The 24,382-nt window shown below is 54.5% G+C and overlaps 1 pseudogene; it reads right to left on the minus strand.

Moving 5' to 3' along the window:
• Positions 1 to 1,205: 1,205 nt before the first annotated feature.
• LOC120383951 lies at positions 1,206 to 23,552 on the minus strand (annotated as a pseudogene).
• Positions 23,553 to 24,382: the final 830 nt, after the last annotated feature.

Genomic DNA, 24,382 nt, shown 5'->3' on the forward strand with positions numbered 1-24,382 from the left:
GAGTTCCTGTTTGTGGGTTGCTAAGCAGAGACAAACACCCCTCTGCAGCCCAGATTTAGGCACCTATCCATGAGAGGGGTGTGGCTTAGGACACCCCTCCCCCCCTTGCCGGCATCTCCCATTGGCTGGTTTACATGGCTCCCTGCCTACTGAGGTGGCTTTTGTGAATTGCATTGTAAGGTGCCTGTGTCGCCCTGGCATTGTCTAGGGAGTTTAGGCCCCTGACTCAGCTCTGAGGGTCACAGTGCTGCTGTCCCTGCGATTTTCTCACTCCCTAAAAATTACTCAGTGTGACACTCAGCATTGCAACACCCGAGTCCCTGCATGGATTGCCCCCTGTGCAACCAGTCACCGCTCCGCAGAGCACAGCTGAGCAATTCCTGATTGACATGGGTGTGCAGAGGACAGAAACAGAGCACAGGCTGGAGAGTGACACATCACACAGTAAAATCCAAACTCTCTTCCCAGAGGCTTAATATTCCTTGCAGCTGGAACATTAAAGTGGAACACACAAGAAGAATTGTTTGTAATGTTTTATTTACAATAAGTTGCTGGAAAGTACCAAAGTAAAAGGAGCTGACAAGGAGCTTTAATAACTGCAGCAGGGAAAGGAGATCCCCAGCTACTGAGAACAGTTTTCTTAATGGCACTAAAATAGCACCAATGGCCAGAGATTAATATAGGGAATTAATGAATTACAGTCTCGCTTTCAGTAACATAATAAATTTATCCGTCCTGCTCACGTTCCCTTTCCTTTCATACTGTCCTTTTCTATTCATTATTGTTCTAGTCCTCACTTTCCATCCCTCTTTATTCCCCTGTGTCTCTCCTCCCTGTCACAGATCATCCCCCTCGGCTGCTCTCTTCTTTCCCTGATCTTATCCCTTCCCCTTGTGATGATCCCCGGCTGGGAGCCACCAGTGAGATCTAAGGACACAGATCTGTACAAAACCCTCCCTGCTGCTGCTGCTTCTCCCCAACCCACCAAACCCTAATTGATTCATGCTGTGTCCCTGCCACCCCCACCTGCGCCTGTCCCCAGCCTGGCTGTTAGTTCTGCCCCCTGCCCAGCCCCACCTCTGCCCCTCAGGGCCCCTCCTGTAGCCCCAGGGGTTCTTCCCCCTCCTTCCCCCATCCCTGGGGCTGCAGATAGGGAGGGGGAGGTGCTTCCAGGGGCCATAGAGATGAGGGGCCAGGGGCTGGGTAAATAGGAGTCCTCCAAGGTCATAGAGACTGGGGTCCATGAGGCTAGAGAGGCTGATTTCCGGTTCCTGCCTCTGCTGCATGTCTCAGGGACACAGGCTGAGCCAGGATCCCAGCCCCACCCAGAGCCAGGGTCGGATTCTCTCCCCAGGGACGGAGCCCGGCGGGAAAGTGAAGATCGGGGCCTCGTCACCAGCATCGATAAGTGTCACCTGCCCCCGGTCACAGTCCAGACAAACCCGGATCCTGCTGGGGGCCCGGCTCAGGGGCAGGGGGGTCACAGGGGAGGTGAGAGCCCGGAACTGATCCCCCAACCACTGCACAGCCCAGATCCCCCCCTCAGGGCTAAGGCTGATCCATCCCTTCCTCCCCACAGACTCTCTGGCCACCCCCACAGCCCAGTGTCGCCCATCCCCCACCTCCACCTCCCAGCAATGTCTCCCCGAGGTGAATCCCTCACAGCCCAGCACACAGGCCCAAGAGTCAAATCTCTCAAGGTTGTTTGGCAGATCCTTCCGTGTGTCTCCACATCTCACACTTTTCCGATCCTCAGACAGGACGACGTGGGGATGAGCCGTGTCTGGATCCAGAGTCACATTCACTGGAGAGAGAATCAGAGCGTTAGGGGCAGAGCTCGGCCCTGGGGGAGTCTGGGGCCATTTCTCACACTCCCCAGCAGCCCCATTCAGGCTGGGACAGTCCCGGATCCCAGGCAACTGCCTCTGTCCTGGACACCTGAGGATACGTCCAGACTACCCGCTGTATTGGCGGGTAGTGATCGATTGAGACCCAATATATCGATCCCCGAACGCGCTCCTGTTGACTCCAGAACTCCACCAGCACGAACGGCGGTAGTGGAGTCGACAGGGGGAGCCGGGGACGTCGATCCCACGCCGTGAGGACGAGAGGTAAATCGATCTAAGATACTTTTACTTCAGCTACGCTATTCACGTAGCTGAAGTTGCGTATCTCAGATCGACCCCCCACCCCCACCCAGTGTAGACCAGCCCTGAGACTGAGCAGACATGTCACTGCAGCTCCTCAGTCTTTATAACAGGTCCCACTTCATTAGTTTCTCATTTATCACAGAGGCTTCAGCTCCCACATCCCGCTGCTGGTGTTGCTCCATTCCCAGCAGCACAGACACAGCCAGGAAGGCGTCAATTTTTATTGAGAGAGCAGAAGTGGCAGGTACCAGCTTTATACCCCAGAGGGAAGCTCCTTCCCCTAATGCAGCCTCCACTCCCAGGCCAGGGAACAGAGAGGAAGGTGCAGCAATGGGGAACAGCCACTTAAGACCAGAGAGTAGGAGGTGGCACTGGGTGTGGTAGCACCATCTCCAGCCTAGAGAGAAAGGAGGAGCTGACAGTTTCACAGGAAGACCATCTCCCTAATCCAGGAAGCAGGGAGCAGCTCCAATGGGAGAGCCCAGCCCTGCCCAGAGGAAAGGCAGGATGTTGGAGAAGAGCGATGGGGGACTCCCTGCACCGGGGTGAAGCAGAGGGATGTGGCAGAGAGCTCTGTTCACGTGTGACTCAGTTAAGAGCGTTTCTGTTCATCAGAATGGGCATGAACTCAGCACTAAGGGTGGTGTCAGGACTCTTTTTGTGTCCCTGCCCCCTCCATGGCCCTGACCGAGGCCCTGACATGGGTCCATGGGCCTTTGGCAGCAGTCCCCAGCCCATGTCCCCACTCCCCGGAGTGCACCACCCTGGGCAGGTGGAGGATCCAGGGCTCCCCAGTGCAGTCCCTGTATAGAGGCCTGGTTCTGGCTTCTGCCCTGGCCGGGGGCAGGGCCTCAGGGAAAGACGAGCAGGGGTGGGGCCATTGAGAGGCCAGCACCAGGGAGAGGTTGATGCCATGGGTAGGGGCTGCACTACACAGAGAGGAGCTGATCAGTTGCCCTGCCCTAAGCATAGATACTGCCTGCATGCTCCACGCCTGCCCAAGGCTTGCAGTGTGTGTGTGGGGGGCGGCAACGTGGCCTTCTTCCCCCAGACTATGCCCATGCTGAAAAGTGTCCTGGTCATCCCGCCATTAAAAGTGTGTGTGGGACGGGGTGGGGAAGGCTGGATCTACTTACTGTTTAATGTGTTATTTTTAGGGCGGTGTGTGTCATGGTCGCTGTCAGTTTGGTTGGTAACTTTAGCTACAATCTCATGAAGACGTTTTCTCTGGAATTTTCTCATAATTTAAAGGCAATCTTCACCCGCAGACTCACCCTGTCTGTGTGCTCCAAATGATCCTCTCCTTTTTCTCTCCAGTTCAGACGGCAGAGTGTCTTCGGGGAGAAAGGAGAAGAGAGGTGAGATTTCAGACTTTCTTATTCATAAGAGCATCCCCACTCTGAAACTGTTTTATAATTATGACAGAGAAACAGACAGAGACGCACAGAGACACATTCAGGTATTTAATATAAAAAGGTCTGAAATCTATTTTCCCCTCTCAATCAGGCATCTCTCAGCAATGGAGCCAGCAGCCTTGCAGCCTCACAACTAACCCAGGACACACAATCTGTAACAGATTTACTTTTCCCTCCTCATCCCCTCCCTCACTTCAGACTCCAGTTGGTTTGTCTCATTCACTTACTGTCTTTTGTCGTAACCTAGACCCAGAACATACAAAGACTTTGGCATAAAAGTAACTTTACCCACTTGAGTCCCTTTGACACTAACAGGATGTTCAGAGTTTGTGAAATTCTGGCTGTAATTGTGAGCTGTTGGGTCTGTTTACTCAGCACCTCTACAGAGAGCAGCATGACGCGACCTCGTCCTCCATAGGCAGAAATGGAAATAGTAAAATTATTTTATCAAGGTGGAAATTGAGGTGGGGGAGGGTTGTCTAAAAGGGTCCGATTCCCCCCTGTACGGGGAAAAGGAGAGGGGAGGAGCCATTTGTGACTCTGCTGTTCAGTGGCTGCAGGGGCCGGTGCAGACCTTGGCACAGGCTGAGGAAGTTCTGAAGCCAGCCAGAGTTACATCCCTATGACAACGGCCCCCATGGGTCTTGGCCAGGGAGCAGAGTGACAGAGGCCCAGCTTTACACGGCCCATGGCCCTCTATCCCTCGTCCACCTGGTCCCTCTTCCAACCGCCTTCACCAGCCCCACCCCATTCCCAGCCCTCTCAGGAACACGCCTTGTGCCTGCAGCTGCTGGGGAGGAGGCACAAAAGGCCCCTGTGCTGGAGGGATCCCTAATCATGGGGTGGGGGGGGCTTTCTCCTTCTCCACAGCCCATTTGGCCCAAACTAGCTGCAAACGGGACCAGAGCTCAGTGATGGGCTGGATCCGCCTTTGAGAAATGTGCCCCATGGCTGGAGATGGGGCAGTAGATGGGGAGGGCTCTGAGCTATAGAGAGTTCTTTGCCACATGTCTGGCTGTTGGGTCTTGCCAAAATGCTCAGTATTCAACTGACCACCATATCTGGGGTGGGGAAGGGATTTCCCCCCAAGTCAGATTGACAGAGAGCCTGTGGATTTTTTTCCTTCCTTCCTCTGCAGCCTGGTGCACGGGTCAGTTGCAGTTTTAAACTAGAGTCAGTGGTGGATTCTCTGTTGGATCCCCCCCCCCCCAGCCTAAGGGGAGGACCTACAGGACCTCAGAAACGCACTAATTGCGGGGGACAACTAATAAAAGAACAGGGACAGGAGTGCGGTGAAAGGGTCATAAGAAGGGAGCCTGACGGGGACGCCGAGCAGAGAACCCCGGACAGCGCCCACTGCTCCTCTAAGGCGTCAAGGGAGCCAGCGGACGCCGCCCAGAAGAACTCCGCCCGGAGACGTGAACGGACTAAGGAACGGAAGCAAGCCCCACAGTTGCAGGAGTCTCCAATGGCCAACCGCCTCTCCCGGTCGCGTAGATGGCCTTTTTAGCCAGGGCGAGGAGGAGGTTGACCAGGAGGTCCCGCGATTTCGTGGGGCCACGGATAGAGAGTGCATGGAGAAGCAGGTGGGGGGAAAAGTGCAGCCAGAAACGTAACAGGATATTAGTGAGGAGCCGGTATAGGGGCTGCAACCTGGCGCTCTCTAAGTAAACGTGCGCCAGGGTCTCTCTCATGCCGCAGAAGAGGCAGGTGTCTGGGACAGGGGTAAACTGCGCCAAGTACACACCCATGCTCACGGCCCCATGGAGGAGCCGCCAGCTGATATCCCTGTCAGGCCTCGGGACCAGGGTGCAGTAGAGGCTGGCCCACCGGGGCTCCTCACCCTCCAGAGGTGGCAGGAGGTCCCGCCACTTGGTGTTGGGGCGAGACACGAGGGTGAGGAAGTGAAGGGTGTGGAGCACGAGCATGTAGACATGCTTCCTTGGCGTGGTTTGGAAACGGATCGGCTGCAGATCGTGCAGCCAGCTGGCGGAGAAGGGGCGGGGGCCAGTCGGGTCCACGGGGTAGGGGCCCGATGAAAAGGTCCGGAGGGCTCGGGGTGGGGGGTGGGCAGGGCGTGCCCTCACGCAGGACCCGGTCCAGATAGGCCCGAGTAGAGGGCGGCCTTCACCTCCTGTAGTACGCGCCGGGGAGTAAAAGGGCTGGAGAGCCCCATAAGCCGAGCGAGCGTCAGGGGATCCAGCCAGTCTCCCCGGTCGTAGTCCAGGAGGTCTCCGACCCTGGTAGCTTCCGCCAGGACCAACCTCTGGCGCACCGCGGGGGACTCCGCCACCTGCACACGGAGCTGGGGGTTGTGTACTATTGGGTTATCCGGGAGAGGGGGCGGGCGGAAGCCCGCCCCATGCTAACGGATCCCCCCCCAGCCTAAGGGGAGGATCCACAGGGCCACGGAAACCCACTAAGTGCGGGGGACAACTAATAAAAGAACAGGGACAGGAGTCAGGTCAAAGGGTCATAAGGAGGGAGCCTGATGGGGACACCGAGCAGAGAACCCCGGACAGCGCCCACTGCTCCTCGAAGGCGTCAAGGGAGCCAGCGGACGCCGCCCAGAGGAACTCCGCCCGGAGACGTGAGCGGACGAGGGACCGGAAACAAGCCCCACAGTCGCAGGAGTCTCCGTCGGCCAACCTCCTCTCCCTGGTCGCGTGAATGGCCTTTTTAGCCAGGACGAGGAGGAGGTTGACCAGGAGGTCCCGCGACTTTGTGGGGCCACGGATAGGGAGTGCATGGATAAGGAGGTGAGGGGAAAAGTGCAGCCAGAAACGTAACAGAATGTCGGTGAGGAGCCGGTATAGGGGCTGCAACCTGGCGCACTCTAGGTAAGCATGCGCCAGGGTCTCCCTCACGCCGCAGAAGGGGCAGGTGTCTGGGACAGGGGTGAACCGCGCCAAGTACACGCCCGTGCTCACGGCCCCGTGAAGGAGCCGCCAGCTGATATCCCCGGCGGGCCTCGGGACCAGGGTGGAGTACAGGCTGGCCCACCGGGGCTCCTCACCCTTCACAGGTGGCAAGAGGTCCCGCCACTTGGTGTCGGGGCGGGACACGAGGGTGAGGAAGTGAACGGTATGGAGCACGAGCGTAGAGTTGTTTCCTTGGCGCGTGCGGAAGCGGACCGGCTGCAGATTGTGCAGCCGGCTGGCGGAGAAGGGGCGGGGGGGGCGGTCGGGTCCACGGGGCAGGGGCCCAATGAAGAGGTCCGGAGGGCTCGGGGTGGGGGGTGGGCGGGGCGTGCCCTCACGCAGGACCCGGTCGAGGTAAGCCCGAGCAGCGGGCGGCAAAGCGGCCTTCACCTCCTGTAGTACGCGCCGGGGAGTACAAGGTCTGGAGAGCCCCATCCGCCGAGCGAGCGTCAGGGGATCCAGCCAGTCTCCCCGGTCGTAGTCCAGGAGGTCTCCGACCCTGGTGGCATCTGCCAGGACCAACCTCTGGCGCACCGCGGGGGACTCCGCCACCTGCACACGGAGCTGGGGGTTGTGTATCTATTGGGTTTCCAGGAAACAGGGCGGGCGAAGCCCGCCCCATGCTAACGGAACCCCCCCCCCAGCCTAAGGAGAGGTGCCACAGAGCCTCAGAAACCCACTAATTGCGGGGGACAACTAATAAAAGAACAGGGACGGGAGTGCGGTCAAAGGGTCATAAGAAGGGAGCCTGACGGGGACACCGAGCAGAGAACCCCGGACAGCGCCCACTGCTCCTCGAAGGCGTCAAGGGAGCCAGCGGACGCCGCCCAGAGGAACTCCGCCCGGAGACGTGAACGTACTAAGGACCGGAAACAAGCCCCACAGTCGCAGGAGTCTCCATTGGCCAACCGCCTCTCCCTGGTCACGTAGATGGCCATTTTTGCCAGGGCGAGGAGCAGGTTGACCAGGAGGTCCCGCGACTTCGTGGGGCCACGGATAGGGAGTGCATGGAGAAGGAGGTGGGGGGAAAAGTGCAGCCAGAAGCGCAATAGGAGATTAGTGAGGAGCCGGTATAGGGGCTGCAGCCTGGCGCACTCTAGGTAAACGTGCGCCAGGGTCTCCCTCACGCCGCAGAAGGGGCAGGTGTCTGGGACAGGGGTGAACCGCGCCAAGTACACGCCCGTGCTCACGGCCCCGTGAAGGAGCCGCCAGCTGATATCCCCGGCGGGCCTCGGGACCAGGGTGGAGTACAGGCTGGCCCACCGGGGCTCCTCACCCTCCAGAGGTGGCAAGAGGTCCCGCCACTTGGTGTCGGGGCGGGACACGAGGGTGAGGAAGTGAACGGTATGGAGCACGAGCGCGTAGAGTTGTTTCCTTGGCGCGGTGTGGAAACGGACCGGCTGCAGATCGTGCAGCCGGCTGGCGGAGAAGGGGCGGGGGGGCCGGTCGGGTCCACGGGGCAGGGGCCCGATGAAGAGGTCCGGAGGGCTCGGGGTGGGGGGTGGGCGGGGCGTGCCCTCACGCAGGACCCGGTCGAGGTAGGCCCGAGCAGCGGGCGGCAAAGCGGCCTTCACCTCCTGTAGTACGCGCCGGGGAGTACAAGGTCTGGAGAGCCCCATCCGCCGAGCGAGCGTCAGGGGATCCAGCCAGTCTCCCCGGTCGTAGTCCAGGAGGTCTCCGACCCTGGTGGCATCTGCCAGGACCAACCTCTGGCGCACCGCGGGGGACTCCGCCACCTGCACACGGAGCTGGGGGTTGTGTATCTATTGGGTTTCCAGGAAACGGGGCGGGCGAAGCCCGCCCCATGCTAACGGAACCCCCCCCAGCCTAAGGGGAGGTGCCACAGAACCTCAGAAACCCACTAATTGCGGGGGACAACTAATAAAAGAACAGGGACAGGAGTGCGGTCAAAGGGTCATAAGAAGGGAGCCTGACGGGGACACCGAGCAGAGAACCCCGGACAGCGCCCACTGCTCCTCGAAGGCGTCAAGGGAGCCAGCGGACGCCGCCCAGAGGAACTCCGCTCGGAGACGTGAACGGACTAAGGATCGGAAACAAGCCCCACAGTCGCAGGAGTCTCCATTGGCCAACCGCCTCTCCCTGGTCACGTAGATGGCCATTTTCGCCAGGGCGAGGAGAAGGTTGACCAGGAGGTCCCGCGACTTCGTGGGGCCACGGATAGGGAGTGCATGGAGAAGGAGGTGGGGGGAAAAGTGCAGCCAGAAACGCAATAGGAGATTAGTGAGGAGCCGGTATAGAGGCTGCAGCCTGGCGCACTCTATGTAAACGTGCGCCAGGGTCTCCCTCACGCCGCAGAAGGGGCAGGTGTCTGGGACAGGGGTAAACCGTGCCAAGTACACGCCCGTGCTCACGGCCCCGTGGAGGAGCCGCCAACTGATGTCCCCGATGGGCCTCGGGACCAGGGTGGAGTACAGGCTGGCCCACCGGGGCTCCTCACCCTCCACAGGTGGCAAGAGGTCCCGCCACTTGGTGTCGGGGCAGGACATGAGGGTGAGGAAGTGAACGGTATGGAGCACGAGCGCGTAGAGTTGTTTCCTTGGCGCGGTTTGGAAACGGACCGGCTGCAGATCGTGCAGCCGGCTGGCGGAGAAGGGGCGGGGGGGCCGGTCGGGTCCACGGGGCAGGGGCCCGATGAAGAGGTCCGGAGGGCTCGGGGTGGGGGGTGGGCGGGGCGTGCCCTCACGCAGGACCCGGTCGAGGTAGGCCCGAGCAGCGGGCGGCAAAGCGGCCTTCACCTCCTGTAGTACGCGCCGGGGAGTACAAGGTCTGGAGAGCCCCATCCGCCGAGCGAGCGTCAGGGGATCCAGCCAGTCTCCCCGGTCGTAGTCCAGGAGGTCTCCGACCCTGGTGGCATCTGCCAGGACCAACCTCTGGCGCACCGCGGGGGACTCCGCCACCTGCACACGGAGCTGGGGGTTGTGTAGCAGGGCAGTTACCCTGTTCCTGGTATAAAAGGAGGTAAAAGATGAAAAGCAGCTGAGGTTGGCTGATTGGGGAGGCAGGCACAGCTGGGGCCACACCCAATTAGGTCACAGCTCGCCCTGATCAAAGGACTGGGAGCTAGGCAGGCAAGAGTCTCACTGCAGGGCTGCCTGGGAGTACAGGGTACCTTACACAGAGCAGGGCTGGGGGTGGGGCAGGCAGAAATGGGGAGCTCTGGCCTGGCAAGTCCCCAGGCTGAGGCCTTGTTAAGGGCCAGGGATGGTACTAGGGTTAGAAAGGCAGTAGGTCCAACCCCTTTGCTAATGATGAGTGGACATTGCGGACTGCAGGCTGCCCCAGAGAAAGGGGGCTAGATGACTGGCAGTAACCACTGAGGCAAGGTGGGTATAGAGGGTTGGGATGCTCCTGGGAGAGGAGACCCAGAGTGTGGGGGTACTGCTGTGGGCAGAACCCCAAGGTAAGGGGCACTGGGGTCCAGGAGGGACATGGAGGGGCCTGAGCCAGGAGAGACACTGGCCAACAGTGGGCACTCTGGAGCGGGAAAGCTAATTCCCTGACTGACCAGCAGGAGGTGCTGCACTGCTGAGTGCTCAACCAGTTACACTTGAAGTTTTAAAATCATGATTTAAGGACTTCAGTAACTTGGCCAGAGGTTAGGAGTCAATTGCAGGAGTGGGTGCATGAGATTCTGTGGCCTGCAGTGTGCAGGAGGTCAGACTGGATGATCATGATGGTCCCTTCTGGCCTTAAAGTCTTTGAGTCATTTCTTAATTTAACAGCATCATCTAAGTGGGAACAAATTGATCAGCACCATTCTCTTCTCAGAGACTCATCCCAATTTCCATTCCTAGATCCCTTCTAGGTACCTTTGAACTTCCCCAGAATGTCCAATAGCAGAATCATTTTCTGGGAGAAATCACTGACTCGCTCTTCCACTTCAGGAGAAATCTCTTCCGGCTGCGGAAACTTCCCCTTCTCAGACCTGGAGAGAAACAATTTTACATGATTGGATTTTACTGTGTGACTCATTATAAGTTCTGGCTTGTGAGTCGCTGCTCTAATAGGCCTGGAGTTAGAATTCCTCGACTTCTCCCAGCCTCAGAGCAGATGCAACACAGCCCAGGGCCAAGCAACCTTCTCGTCAAAGGTCATTAATCTTCAACTCTGGTCTGGAGAGATCAGCTCTGGGGACAAAAGGGGAATTGAGTCTCCATGGCCAATTCGCTCCTTGGCCTCCATGCTCTGAGGGACAGGAGGTTCCCAGGTGAAGTGCTGTAGAAATCTGCCTCTAGGAACTAGACTGAGACACCAACTACCCCTTCCCCAGCTCATTCCACACAGGTCTCCAAACAGTCCTCAGGTGGGAAAGACTCTTGATCGCTTCTGCCCTGGGCTGAATAGTGACCAGGACCCAGCAGCGACAGGCCCATATTCCATCCCCACAATCCTGAAGCTGCCTGTCCCCCAGGGATGTGACATCTCTATGAAATACTTGAGGTCAGTCCTTGCCACTGACTGGAGAATTCCAGAGTCTTCTGTACAAGAGTTAGCACCCCAGGATGAAGTGATCAGAGAAATTTGTATCCAACACGTGATCTCCCCACACATTTTGCTGTAGAGCCCTGGGGAAATGCAGTGCTACCCTCATGATCAAGCTCTTTCCCAGCATTGTGGAGTGCGAGGGAGCCACATACCTGCTCAAGGTGGTTCTGACATCCTAGAGGAAAGAGAGACAAAAGAATTTCAGTCCTCTATGACACATACACAGGGGATCCCAGGGAAGGGGTTTAGGAAGTATGGGGGAAGAGCCCCTGCCCTGGCCCCAGGGCCATTGATTCCCTGAGCTAATGGGGCTTTTCCATCTTTCATATCCCTGTGACTCTGCTAAGAATAATACTCACTCTGATGTCAGCAATGCACATGCCAAGTTACACTGAGATCTCCGACTGCTGGACTCCAGTGCTTATGATTCAGCAGCCCGCTCCTCCCTCTGTGGGGGCCTGGCATGTTTCTAATGATGAGTGCTGGTTTCCAATTGTCCCTGGGGGTGCTCAACCCCATGCCCCACCTCCACTCCAAACCTTTCCCCAGTGCCACACCCCAACCCAACTCTTCCCCCTCCCACTCAACCTCCACCCTGTCTCTTCCTCGGCTCCTCTTGTGAGCTGCCATAAATATAAAGGAAAGAGTAACATAAAATACCTCCTTGCAGCTGTACTGAATCGCTTTATCTCTAAGGGGTTAAGAAGCTCAGATAACCTGGTTGGCTCCTGACCAGAAGGACCGATAAGGAAAGAAGACACTTTCAAATCTGGTGGGTTGGGGGAGGTTTTGTTTGGGCTCTGTTTGTTTGTTTCCTCTCCTGATAGAGAGAGAGACCAAGCAGGGACAACATCTCCTGAAAACCTACCTGAAATGATCCATCTAAGATTACAAAAATTCTAACTAAGGCAAGGAAATGTGAATTTTCCCTATGCTAAGAGGTAGTTTTATTCCTGCTTTTGTAACTGTGAAGGTGAGTCCAGAGGGGAGTCCTCTGTGTTTTAAATCTTTTTATTACCCTGTAAAGTTACCTTCCATCCTGATTTTGCAGGTGTGATTCTTGTACTTTTTTCTTTATAATAAAGTTATTCTTTAAAGAACCCGATTGATTTTAGTGTCCTAAAGATAAGGGTCTGGTCTGTACTTACATTAAAGGCAATTGGTTGGTATATTATTCTCAAGCCTCCCCAGGAAAGGGGGTGAAGGGGTTTGGGGGGATATTTGGGGGGAATAGGGTTCCAAGTGACCCATCTCTGAATTTTTGTTTAAATCACTTGGTGGTGGCAGCAAGGACAAGGAAAGGAATTTGTGCCTTGGGGAAGTTTTTAACCTAAGATGATGGAATATAAGATTAGGGGGTCTTTCATGTGGGTCCCCACATCTGTCCCCCAGAGTTCAAAGCGGGGAGGGAATCCTAACCTGAGGACACTCCCTCCCCGCTCCCTCCCAGCATCTCCTGCACACAATGGAACAGCTGATTGCAGCAGGCAGATGGTGCTGGAAGAAGGGGGAGGAGTTGATCGGCAGGGCTGACAGTGGGTAGCACTGAGGGGGAGAGCTGGCTGTCCTGGAGCACCCACCTATGTTTCTCAATCAGTCTCACCTGTAGGAATTCACTCTCTGGCTTCTGACACTTCCCCTCCAGCTCACTGATCAGCTCACTCAGACGGGAAATCTGCTCGGAGAGTTTACTGAGATTTTCATTCTGGATCCTCACAATCTCCTTGTCCAGCTTCTCCAGCTGGGCCAGCAGGAGTCGCTCTTGTTCCTCCAGGAACTGCTGCAATTGCTGAAATTCAGACACAATCTTCTGCCTCTCGGTTTGTGTTTGTTTCTGTATGAAATAGGGCAAGGGCTGGTCAGGGACATGGATGGAGCACAGGGTCCTTTCATGGAGAGCTGAGTGTGCAGGAGGGTGATTTTTTTTGAAAATCCCCTGATTTCTGACATTTGACTCTACCCTGTGGGTACTAGGCAGGGGATTCTCTCACACCTTCCCTTTTGGCCCCTGTATCCCTGTGAAAGGGATGTTTCTCTGTCAGTCATGGTCAGCATCTTCTGTTATTTATGGTCTGTGGAAATTCAGACCCAGAGCAGCAGGAGGCAGGACTCAGCACTACGCTGACAGAGACGTCACTTGAGTTAAAAGAAACAAACGTTTTAAAAATGCACAAAATGTCTAGACACAGTGGACAAGCACTTCACGGGGACATTTGTGTGAATTCAGGCAAGCCACAAGGGCTACTCATCAACTGAAATGAAAGCTTAGGGCTTGTCTACACATGAATCTAACCCAGCAATCCGTGATCATGGAGAAACACACACAAGCCCATGTTCACGTAGGCCACACAGGAGTCTGCCTCCAAACAGACCTCCCACTGCCAGTCCCACAGCTGGTTCATAACAACAGGCACCTACCAGATATTCCCGGCAATTCCTCTCTCCAGTCGCTTTCAATCCCAGCAGCTTTTCTCTCTCTTCCCTCAGAGTTTTCAAATGGGCCTGGATTCTTTCCTGAAGAAACAGAAATGATTTGGGAGGTTTCATCTGGATAGTTGAGAGGTGCTTGGAAGTGGGTGTTTTTCCACCCGAAACCCAAGATGACTGTGGTTCTAATCACTTTGCAACATCAGGACCACCAAGGTGATGAAACCTCATTACTGGAAACTAGGAGCGTGTCACATTCAGACTCGTTACCAATTCTGGTTCAATGTTTTTAGTAATTAGAAAGAGATCTCAATTATACCCAAGCTTTACTGGTATTTGTGAATTGATTAATGGTACAGAGTATAACAGGGCACTGGAGTCACATGGGGGTGAATCAAGAAACCTGTTTGTTGAAGGTTTAACAAACAAAGTGATACAAATCTCAGAAGCCAACAGGGTTTAAATATGGGCTGGGATTTCAGCCCTGGAGTACTGGGGCTGCACTGGTTGGGCAGAGCTGGTCTAAGCACCAGGGCAAAACTCGTGAGATGTTGGGAGGCCGTTCGTCTGGTTGGAAGCTACACAGTCCAGTTTTGTGGAGCACTATCCCTGTCCGGTAGGGACTCAGCACTGGACTTGGCTTTGTCTGGTGCAAAAGGGAGAGGAGGAGACTGAGGCTGCAGGAGGACACCCGTGAGGGTGGGGGCAGGGCTGGGGTGGCACCTTCATGCAGAATGATGCAGGCGGGTGGCACGCTGGAAAAAATGGTGGTGGGGTCCACACAGGGTGACTGATACTGGTGAGGACGGGCCAATGCAGGCAGGTGTGAGGGTGTCCCGTGTTCTGGGGATGCCTCAGTGACCTCCCTAATTAGACATGATGCAGATTTGTATAAAGGACGGGTTGGAGGTTGCCCCAGTGATGTCCTAACCCCTCTCCATGGCAATGCCCCCTGGGCAGGTACCCCACGGTCCCATTCCCTGGTAAAGATCCCGGAAGCAGTGCATTCTGGGAGATTTCAAAAGGCTGCCTGGTGGGACTAATGGAACCACTCTGGCTGGTCCTTGCCCACGTACACAACAGAGCAGGTCAGACTGGCACCGGTCAGCTCCAGCCTGGGGTTGGTTTTGCTACAACCCAGTGTAATCCCAGTGGCACTTGGCATGGACCTGAGCTGTCTGGAGCCCTTTTGTGTGCGGACTGATGGTGCTCGGGGTCCCACATAGCGTTTAGCCCAGTGATCTCCTCTAGAGTTTAACCCCTCATGGAGCAACACAGGAGTTCAGAATCCCAGTGAGAAACCTCCTCTCCCTGGTGCGCCTGGGACCTTTATCAAGGTGTCTCTGCCTCCTAACGGAGACAATTCATCACTGGGTGGGGCTGATGCTAAGATGGCAGCATGGCAAAGTGGTTCGGGTCTTGGACTGGGTCTGGGGAGATCTGGGTTCTATGCTAAGCTCTGTCATTGACATGCTCAGTGACTATGTGCAACTCGCTGCCACGCTTTGTGCCTCAGTTTCCCTTCCCACCTGTTGTCTAGCTAGACCAGTGGTCACCTACCAGTTGATTGCGATCAACTAGTTGATCCTGGAGATTCTCCCAGTTGATCGCAATCTCTGGCAGCCGTGCGGCACTCCCAGAAGGGGCCAGCTTGCCCCTGCAGCCTGGGGTGAGGGCAGGGTTCTCTTCACAGGGCTCCTGCCTGCAAGCACCGCCCCCACAGCTCCTATTGGCCAGAAATGGGGAACTGTGGCCAATGGGAGCTGCGGGAGTGGTTCCTGCAGAGAGGGGCAGCGTGTGTAGCCACATGCTCCCCTCCAGGGGCCACAGGGGCACATTGGCCCCTTCCAGGAGTGGCGCAGGGTTGGGACAGGCAGGGAGCCTGCATTAGCCCCACTGCTCTACTGACCGGGAACTGCCTGAGGTAAGTCAGTGCTGCCCATCTGGAACCAGCTTCCCAGACCCCCTCCTGCCTCCCAACCCCCTACTCCAGCCCTGACCCTCCTCCCAGAGCCAGCACCCTGTGCCCTCACCTGCACCCCAACCCTCTGCCCCAGCCTGGAGCCCTCTCCTGCACCCCAACCCCCTGCCCCAGGCTCAGCCCAGAGCCCCCTCCCCGACTGCAACCCCCTCGGCCCCAGCCCAGAGCCTGCACCCCCTCCTGAATCCCAACCTCCTGCCACAGACCGGTGAACGTGAGTCAGGGTGGGGGAGAGCAATGGAGGGGAGGGGGGGTATGGAGTGAGCGGTGCTTCGGGGGCGGGGGGTGCAGATCCTGCTTTCAAGATTTGATATTTTGCCTCTGTGGCCACACTGCCTGACCATTAATTTTGTTACAGCATCTCCCCACACAATGAAGACTGTACAGAACTGAATGATGAGTCACACCTGTGCTAGGTAACTTTCAGTGAAATTAGCCGGTAATTAAAACCCCAAAGTTAACTTGACGAGTTCTACGACATTTGCCAGTTGCCTGTTGGGCCTGAGGTTTCTCTGTTGCACAGTTTCTCTGCACTGAGGGCAGGAGGCGGTTGTAGCGGATCCCTCCCAACACTGGCTGATGCAGGCTTGGCAGAAATTGTGCCCACACTCCAGACTGACTGGTTCTGTGAAATATTCCAGACAGACGGGACATGTCGCTTCCTCCTGGAGACTTTCCACAGGGTTCTCTGCAGCCATGGCTCCCTCTGGGCAGTGGATCAGGGTTAGTTTCAATTTCCTGAATTCACACTCTGCCCCGCCTGCAGCAGCAAGGGGGTGTTTCCTTGCCTGAAAATGACTCAGGCTGTTTGCAGAGCAGGGAGAACCCAGCCAATTTCACCCCTGGAGGCTTTACTGAAAAAAGGTACCAGTAGGGCTTCGGTCCTGCAATTAGCCCCTGTGCTGGTGGGGAGGGTCCCTGGGGCATCCACCTGTGAGGATGAGCCTGCAGGAGAAGGAGCTGTGTGTTAGGAGTGATAGTCAGGCTGGGCAGAATTTTGTTATAATATATAATTTTGACAGATGATGTTTATTTTAAGCAATTTTTATATTTATTTATTTAAATTTTCACAGCGGCACAACAATCTGGGGTTTAAGCTTTTCATTCCAATTAAAATTTTCACAGTTGTGGGAAATTATGGGGGGATCAGATAATATTTTGGTCAGACCAGAACTATTTAATGACACTGGACACTGAGATTCAAAATGTTGAAGCTTTAGAACTGTTAAAATTGTCTGTGAGCAGGTAAATCTCCTCCCTCCCCCAGCAGCTCCCCCAGGGCAGTAACCCAGTGCCTCCCCCACTACCACATGGACCAAGGCTGAAAGTCCATCTGATGGCAGCTCAGGGGCCTGTGGAATGTGCTGGGATCTCAGCCTGGGCCCTAGTGGGGCAGGTGACCCTGTAACACAACCACTCCCAGCAAGGCCATGCCCCCATTTTCTCCCTGTTTGTCAGTCTCAGCAGAGAGACCAGGGACTGCAGGGAGACTAAGCTCCTGTCCCCCAGGTGAGGGCTGGGGCCCAATGGCCGAGGGCAGCGGGTGTGCGGGGAGCTCGCACTAGGGGCTGCAGGGACCTGGTGTGGGGTAAACAGAGACCTCTCAGGCCACTTGTCCATTGCGGCTGCAGGAGGGGATGTGGGGACAGACTGAGGAGGCCTGGGGCAGTCTGGGAAGCCGCCATCAGGACAAGGAGAGGGAATTCAGCCGTGGCGGGGGAGCCGTGCTGGGCAGAGATGCTGCTGCGGATGCAGCTAGTTACCCGGGTCCAGCATTGCAGCAGTTTAACAACATGGTTAATAGACGTTGCAGCTCAGCAGAGGGAAGTGCTGATCTTTTGCTGGTCTCCGCGGGGCTTGAGATTTGCCGGCATCGTTCAAACACCTTTCTCCTGCGGCTGTCTCAGGTACCTGGGTCTTCACGCAGCATTGCAGAGCAGAGCAGATTCAGTGCTTTGGTACAGGGTTACAGGAAGGAAAAAGACTGGAATGGTTCATATCGTACCTGTCATTTCTCTCCCCGGGCCCTGGGGATGTACCGTGTGCAGCTGGTTACTTAGAGACATTCAGTTAGACAGCTGGGGGGAGGGCATTTTTGTGCTCTGCCCCTTTCTCAGTAAACTGAGACTTTTCAGGATCAGGACACTGACTCATTCGCTTTCTGGGTCTACTTGCTCAGTGTCTGCTCAGAGCTCAGCACCATGAGGCCCTCGTCCTCCATAGACTGTAATGCAAAGAGACACACAGGCATTGTATAGATGGGGAAACTGAGGCAGAGAGAGGGGTGGTTCAGTAGGCCCCCTATTCAGTGACTGCAAGGGCCAGTGCAGACCTTAGCAGCAGCCAGGCAAGTCCTGAGCTCCAGCCAGAGCCGCATCGCAGCTTTAATGGTCCTAAGGGGCTTTGCCAGGGTGCAGGATATAAGAGAAGCAGCTTCATCCTGGCCACACCCCTCTAGTCCTTTCTACCCCTCCCTCCTCCAGCCTGTCCCTGCCCCAACCCCACTCCCTCCCGCCCCTCCCAGGGGCGCTCCCTGTGCCTGCAGCTGCTGGGGAGGAGGCACAAACAGCCGTTCCTGCCGGCACAGGAGCCAGAGCACACTGAGGGGCTGGATCCAACTGTCAATAATTTCTTTTGATATAGGGTCCTAATTTGGGGTACTGACCTAAGTGCTGAGGGGCTGGTTCTCCAAGGGGCTGGGCACCCGCAGCGCCCACTGACTCCAGTTCCTGCTGTGGATGCAGCTGGAACATGTGCCCTGGAGTCCCGTATTTTGAAGAGGTATTTCAAGACATACAGAATTAGGCCATTGTTTAAAATTTAGGCCTTACCGATTTGCCCATTGTGATGTTATTGAAATGAACTGTGACCGTGTAGATCATTGTTGCAACCAAGGTCCTAGAGCTGCACCAAATATTATACAAAGAAGGTCAAGTAAGGTGTCTATGAAAAGGTTGTAATTTGCTGGTTATGGTTATGCTGTCTGTATGTGTGTATTGTTTTTGTATTTGAAGTTATGAATAGTGGCTATCTGCTTGTTTCTCAATGTGTTTGATTTTAAGTAGCATCAGTGAAGCATTTGGTCAGCTTCTTGAGAAAGGACTCTTCTGAGTAAGTGCCAGATCAAGAAACACTTAACTGACAGTGGACCTTGGGAGACTCCAATCCACTTCTGAGGAGCCTTCCTGGGAAAGTTCAAGATAGCATGTGAGCAATGGCTGCTCTACCAGCAAACTGAGTCATGCATGGACCTGTGACTCGCCCATGTGACTCCAAACTCCATTTTGCTGCTGTGATTTTCCACAGTAAGAACAAAGGGGTTTCCGACCACATGGCAGAGGATATAAAAGGCCCTGGAAACCCCTATATTTTGATCTTCAGTCCTGCTTCTGACATCTGGAGGAACTTTGCTAGAAAGTGAAGCTCTGAAGAAAGGACTGAACGACCCATCCAAAGCTGTTTTGATTGTACTCCAGAGAGTTGATTTGAGCTTGCAGTTTATTCCACCACTGCTATAAGCCTGAACCAAGAACTTTGCAATTGTTGTATGTATTTGATTCCAGTTAACCAATTTTAACTCTCATCTATATTTCTTTCTTTTTATGAACAAACCTTTAGATTTTAGATTCTAAAGGATTGGCAACAGTGTGATTTGTGCGTAAGATTTGACTTGTATATTGACCTGGGTATGGGGCTTGTAACCTTTTTTTTTTTTTTTACTGGGGTATTGGTTTTCATATCTGTTCATCCCCATATAGAGTGGGGCTGGTGGTGATACTGGGAATCTGGAGGGAATTGCTTGTTTGACTTCTGGTTAGCCACTGGGATGAAAGTGAAGTCCTCTCTGTTTGTCGGGTTGGGTGTGGGCTTGGGCTGTGAATGCCCTGCTCTTTCCTGAATTGATCCTCTCAGTATTGTCCCCCAAGAGCATGCCTTGTTATACCCATTAACAGCAGTACGTGGGCTAAGACTCATTGTATATCCATGTTTATACTTGGTCACTGCTCAATCCTGTTATTCTAAGCACAAGAGGAACCAACTCCAGGGGTGCTCTGGAGCTCAAATGCCCACAGAAAAAAATAGCAGGTGCTCAGAACCCACCTGCCACAGCTGTTTGATGGGGCCGTTGATCAGCTGTTTGGCAGCTGGGGAAAGTGCTTGGGTGAGGGCAGCAAGCCGCAGGTGCGGGGGGGCTTCTGGGGAAGGGTTGGATCAGGGGTAGGAAGTGGTGGAGAGAGGGTGGGGCTCGGGGCTGGAGCACTCTGAGGGAAAAATAAAAGTCTGCACCTATGGTAAGCAGAGAGCTGGCAGTGAAAGGCCCATGTTACATCCCCAGTGTCTACAGGCAGCCAGTCCCCCCAGGATGTAATAAGTTCATAATTGACGATGACCTGCTCTGTTCATTTGATCGTTGCCTGTTCTGTTCATTGCCTCTGGGGCACCTGGCATTGGCCACTGTCAGCAGACAGGACACTGGGCTACATGGACCTTTGGTTTGACCCAGTGTGGCCGTTCTTATGTTCTTATAATCTTTCCCACGGGATGGGTGAATTCACTGTTTTGTTCAGGGGTTGAGAACCTCAAGGTTAATTTGAACAAAGTGAAAGTAGCGGAAATGGGACCCTTGCGCCGCACACTGTGCTGAGGTGCCCTGGGGAGACGTGGCTTTCACCTGGTGTCCAACCCCTGCCCAGGCTCAAGAAGTGTGAGGGGGGGTGAGAAGGAGCCACATGCCTGTTCGTGGTGCCTCTGATGTCCTAGAGATGGAAGAGAGAACAGAGCGCTCAGTCTAATACCTCACACAGGGGGGAGCCTTCCATTATGCAGAATGGGGCTCGACTCCTGTCTCTGCCCCCAGCTCCACCCCCACTCCACCCCTTCCATCAAGGCTACAATCCTGCCCATTTCTGCCCTGTCCCCTGTGTGCCGTTTGAGGGAGAAGGTAATATGCCACGTTTACAGAGAATTCTTAATAGGAGTAAAAGATAAGTAATTCAGTTTCTATTCCTAGCTAAAGGCTTGGCTACACTCGAAACTCCAAAGCGCTCCAGCGGCAGTGCTTTGAAGTGCGAGTGTAGTTGCGGAAGCAGCGCTGGGAGAGAGCTCTCCCAGCACTGCAGGTACTGCACCTCCCCGTGGGGATTAGCTGCGCTCCCAGCACTGGGGCCGTTTACACTGAAGCTTTACCGTGCTGTAACTTGCTGCGCTCAGGGGGGTGTTTTTTCACACCCTTGAGTGAGAAAGTTGCAGCGCTGTAAAGCACCAGTGTAGCCAAGGCCTAACACACAGACACACAGAGTTCAACAGGTGGAATATAATTACCAGCCTCAGTTGCTCATCCTAGTCCACTGGCCAGGTGGTCCAGTCACGAGGAGGGGAGCTGGGTCCTGTCACACTTTTAAGGTACCCCCCCAACATTAAACAGAGTTTCAGTTACAATAGGGAGTTGCTTTACTTAGAATGTTAGACATCAGGCAATCCACACAAGAGAGAGAGACCCCATAAGTGCTTAATCTGTGGGAGAAGTTTCATACGGAGATCAGACCTTGCTAAACATCAGATAATCCACATAGGAGAGAAATCCCATAAATGTTTGGACTGTGGGGAAAGTTTTACACAAAGATCAAATCTTATGGCACATCAGGCAATCGACTGTTCATACAGAGGTCTCACCTTGTTAAACATCAAGCAATCCATACCATAGGGAGACCATAAGACTCTTGGAAAGGTTTCAGAAACAGATCAGCCCTACTAAAGATCAGGCAACCCACACAAGAGAGAGACCCCACTAAGTGCTTAGATTATGGATACTTTCAAATGTGGCGGGAGGTGGGGAAGGCTTTGTTTGTGCTCTTTGTTCGCGTTTTCTCTTGGAGCCAGAGAGGGACCAGACAGAAAAAAAACCCCAAACATCTCTTAAAACCCTGCCTATGGAAATAATCATCTAGAATTACAAAAATAGTAAGTAAAGCCAGGCAAGGCTTTACATGCCGACGTCCCTCTGTCCCTCGTCCACCCCCGTCCCTCTTCCACCCGCCCTCACCATCCCCACCCCATTCCCAGCCCTCTCAGGAACCCGCCTTGTGCCTGCAGCTGCTGGGGAGGAGGCACAAGAGGCTCCTGTGCTGGAGGGATCCCTCACCGTGGGGGAGGGGCTTTCTCCTTCCCTGCAGCCCATGTGCCCAGACGAGCTGCATACAGGACCAGAGCCCAGTGGTGGACTGGATCCAGCTTTAACAAATGCCCTTTAATTTAGGGTCTAGATTTTGGGTGCCAACTTTTAGGCACCTGGGGCCTGGTTCTCAGAGGGGTTGGGCACCTGCAGCTCCACTGACTCCACCTGCAGCTGTGGAGGCTGCATGGTTCTGGTGCATGAGCCCTGCAGTTTTCTAGCTGGGAGATTTCAAAGGCTGCCTGGTGGGACTAACGGAACCGCTCTCTCTGGTCCTTGCCCACGTACACAATGGAACAGGTCAGACTGGCACCGGTCAGCTCCAGCCTGGGGTTAGTTTGGCTACAATCCAGTCTTGGCATGGACCTGAGCTGTCTAGAGCCCTGTTGTGTGCGGACTCAAGGTGCTCAGGGTCCCACACAGTGTTCAGCCCAGTGATCTCCTCTAGTGCAGGCCGGCGGCAGCTGAGTTTAACTCCTCATGGAGCAGCACAGGAGTTCAGAATCCCAGTGGGAAACCTCCTCTCTCTGGTGAGCCTGGGACCTTTACCAAGGCATCTCTCCCTCCTAACGGACACACTTCTTCAGGGAAGTTGATGTTGAGGTGGCAGCATGGCGTAATGCTTGGCACAGTGGAGTGGGTCTGGGGAGTTTGGGGTTCCAGTCCCATCTGTCCTGGGCAAGTAACTGTGCCTCTCTGTGCCTCATTTTCCCTCCCACCCTAGTTAGACTGTAACCTGCTCAGGGCAGGGATTGCCCCTGGCTGGGTTTTGTGCAGTGCTCAGATCTCATGTGTGGTCTGTAAAGGGTGTTGTGATGCAAATAGAAGTAATAATAAATTATATAAAACAAACCAGTACAAACCTCAGCTCATAGCTTCCTCTCCTGCAATCTGAAGGCAGCACTCTCACAGACTGGTCCTCGGTTCATGTGATTTAAATGTCACTGGTGTTAACAGCTTTCATTCAGAAAAATATTCCCTTATTTCACCAGTGGAAGCTGGTGAAAAGCATTCAGCATCTCCGGTAAGTTTCCCACATCAGATATCTTTGAAGACTTCATTTTTTGCCTTCGTTGCCACACTGCCAGAATATTTATTTTGTTATCTCCCAAGCACTGAAGGCTTTAGAGAGCTGAATGCTGCAGTTACATCTATGAGAGGGAACCTTCAGTGAAATCAGCCTGTAATTAAAATCCAAAGCTAAGTTATTACCCATTAAACTTGACAGCAATTCCCTACCTTGCACTCCTGGGCAGCTTCCTCTATGCGAACCACTGCGTGAGCGCGGTGAGCCCGGGATCTGTCACACACCACACAGATGGGGGTTTGATCCTCTTCACAAACAGTTCCAGAGTCTCCTGGTGTTCCCCACACAACCTGCCTGCCAGGGCTGGCTCCAGATCCCAGCGCGCCAAGCGCGCGCGTGGGGCGGTGTTTTGCCGGCAGGGCGGCAGGCGGGTCCGGCGGACTTCCGCAGTCATGCCTGCGGGAGGTCCAACGGAGCCGTGGGACAGCAGACCTCCCGCAGGCATGCCTGCGGAAGCTCCACCAGAGCCGCAGGACCAGCGAACCCTCCGCAGCTGCGGGAGGTCCACTGGAGCCGCGGGACCAGCGGACCCTCCACAGTCATGCCTGCGGGAGGTCTACCCGAGCCGTGGGACCAGCACCTCCTGCAGGCATGACTGCTTGGGGCGGCCAAATTCCTAGAGCCGCCCCTGCTGCCTGCTCCCAATCCCTTTGCTGCCTGTAAACTCAGTCGTTTGGTGATTTCTACCATGTTTGCCAGCTGCCTGTTGGGCCTGAGGTTTCTCTGCACTGAGGGCAGGAGGCGGCTGTATTGGATCCCTCCCAGCACTGGCTGATGCAGGCTCGGCAGAAATTGTGCCCACACTCCAGAGTGACAGGTTCTGTGAAATACTCCAGACAGACGGGACATGTCGCTTCCTCCTGGAGACTTTCCATGGGGTTCTCTGCAGCCATGGCTCCCTCTGGGCAGTGGAACAGGGTAAGTTTCACTTTCTGGAGATCAGGAATATGCCCCACCACCTGCAGCAGTAATTGGGGGTTTTCCTCCCTGGAAGTGACTCAGGCTGTTTGCAGAGCAGGAACCAGCCCACTGGTAACATTAGAGGCCTGGAGGCTTTGGTGAAGAATGTCTCTGCTCCTGCAACAAGCCCCCTGTGCTGGTGTGAGGGGTCAGTGGGGCTTCACTTGGGCACCACTCACATTGGGCATCCCCTGGTATGATGAGTTTGCAGGATAAGGGTCTGTGTGATTAAGGAGGGATATTCAGACTTGGCAGAATTCTTTATATCAATTTTGTTGGAAAATGTTGATGTTCCTTTTTAAGCACTTTTTCCATATGTCTTGAGATAAAGTTTCAGTTGCACAACAATCTGGGTTTCAGCATTTCTTTCCAATTTTTATCAACTTACATTTTTACAGTTGTGGGAAATTATGGGGGGATACGATAATAGTGGGTCAGACCACAGTTATTCAATGACAGTACACACTGAGATTCAAAATGTTAAAGCTTTATAACCATTAAAACACAGATGGCTAAGATCACCTCTCAAAATAGACAAAGTCTCTCTCCTTAAATCAAACTTGAATAAGTTCTAAAGCAGCCTTGTTCTTACTTTGCATATCTGTAATTTTCACTTATCCGTTGAAATATTTTTTCATTGGTTTGTGTGTTCCCAGCTCCCTCAGTGGGGGATGAGCTAAAAAGATAAAGGAGAATGTTCATTTTTATATTTAGATCATTAGGACCAGATCCTCCAAGGTCTGTAGGCTCCTAACTCCCATTG

Source organism: Mauremys reevesii, linkage group 15 (assembly GCF_016161935.1).
Source record: "Mauremys reevesii isolate NIE-2019 linkage group 15, ASM1616193v1, whole genome shotgun sequence".
NCBI lineage: Eukaryota > Metazoa > Chordata > Testudines > Geoemydidae > Mauremys > Mauremys reevesii.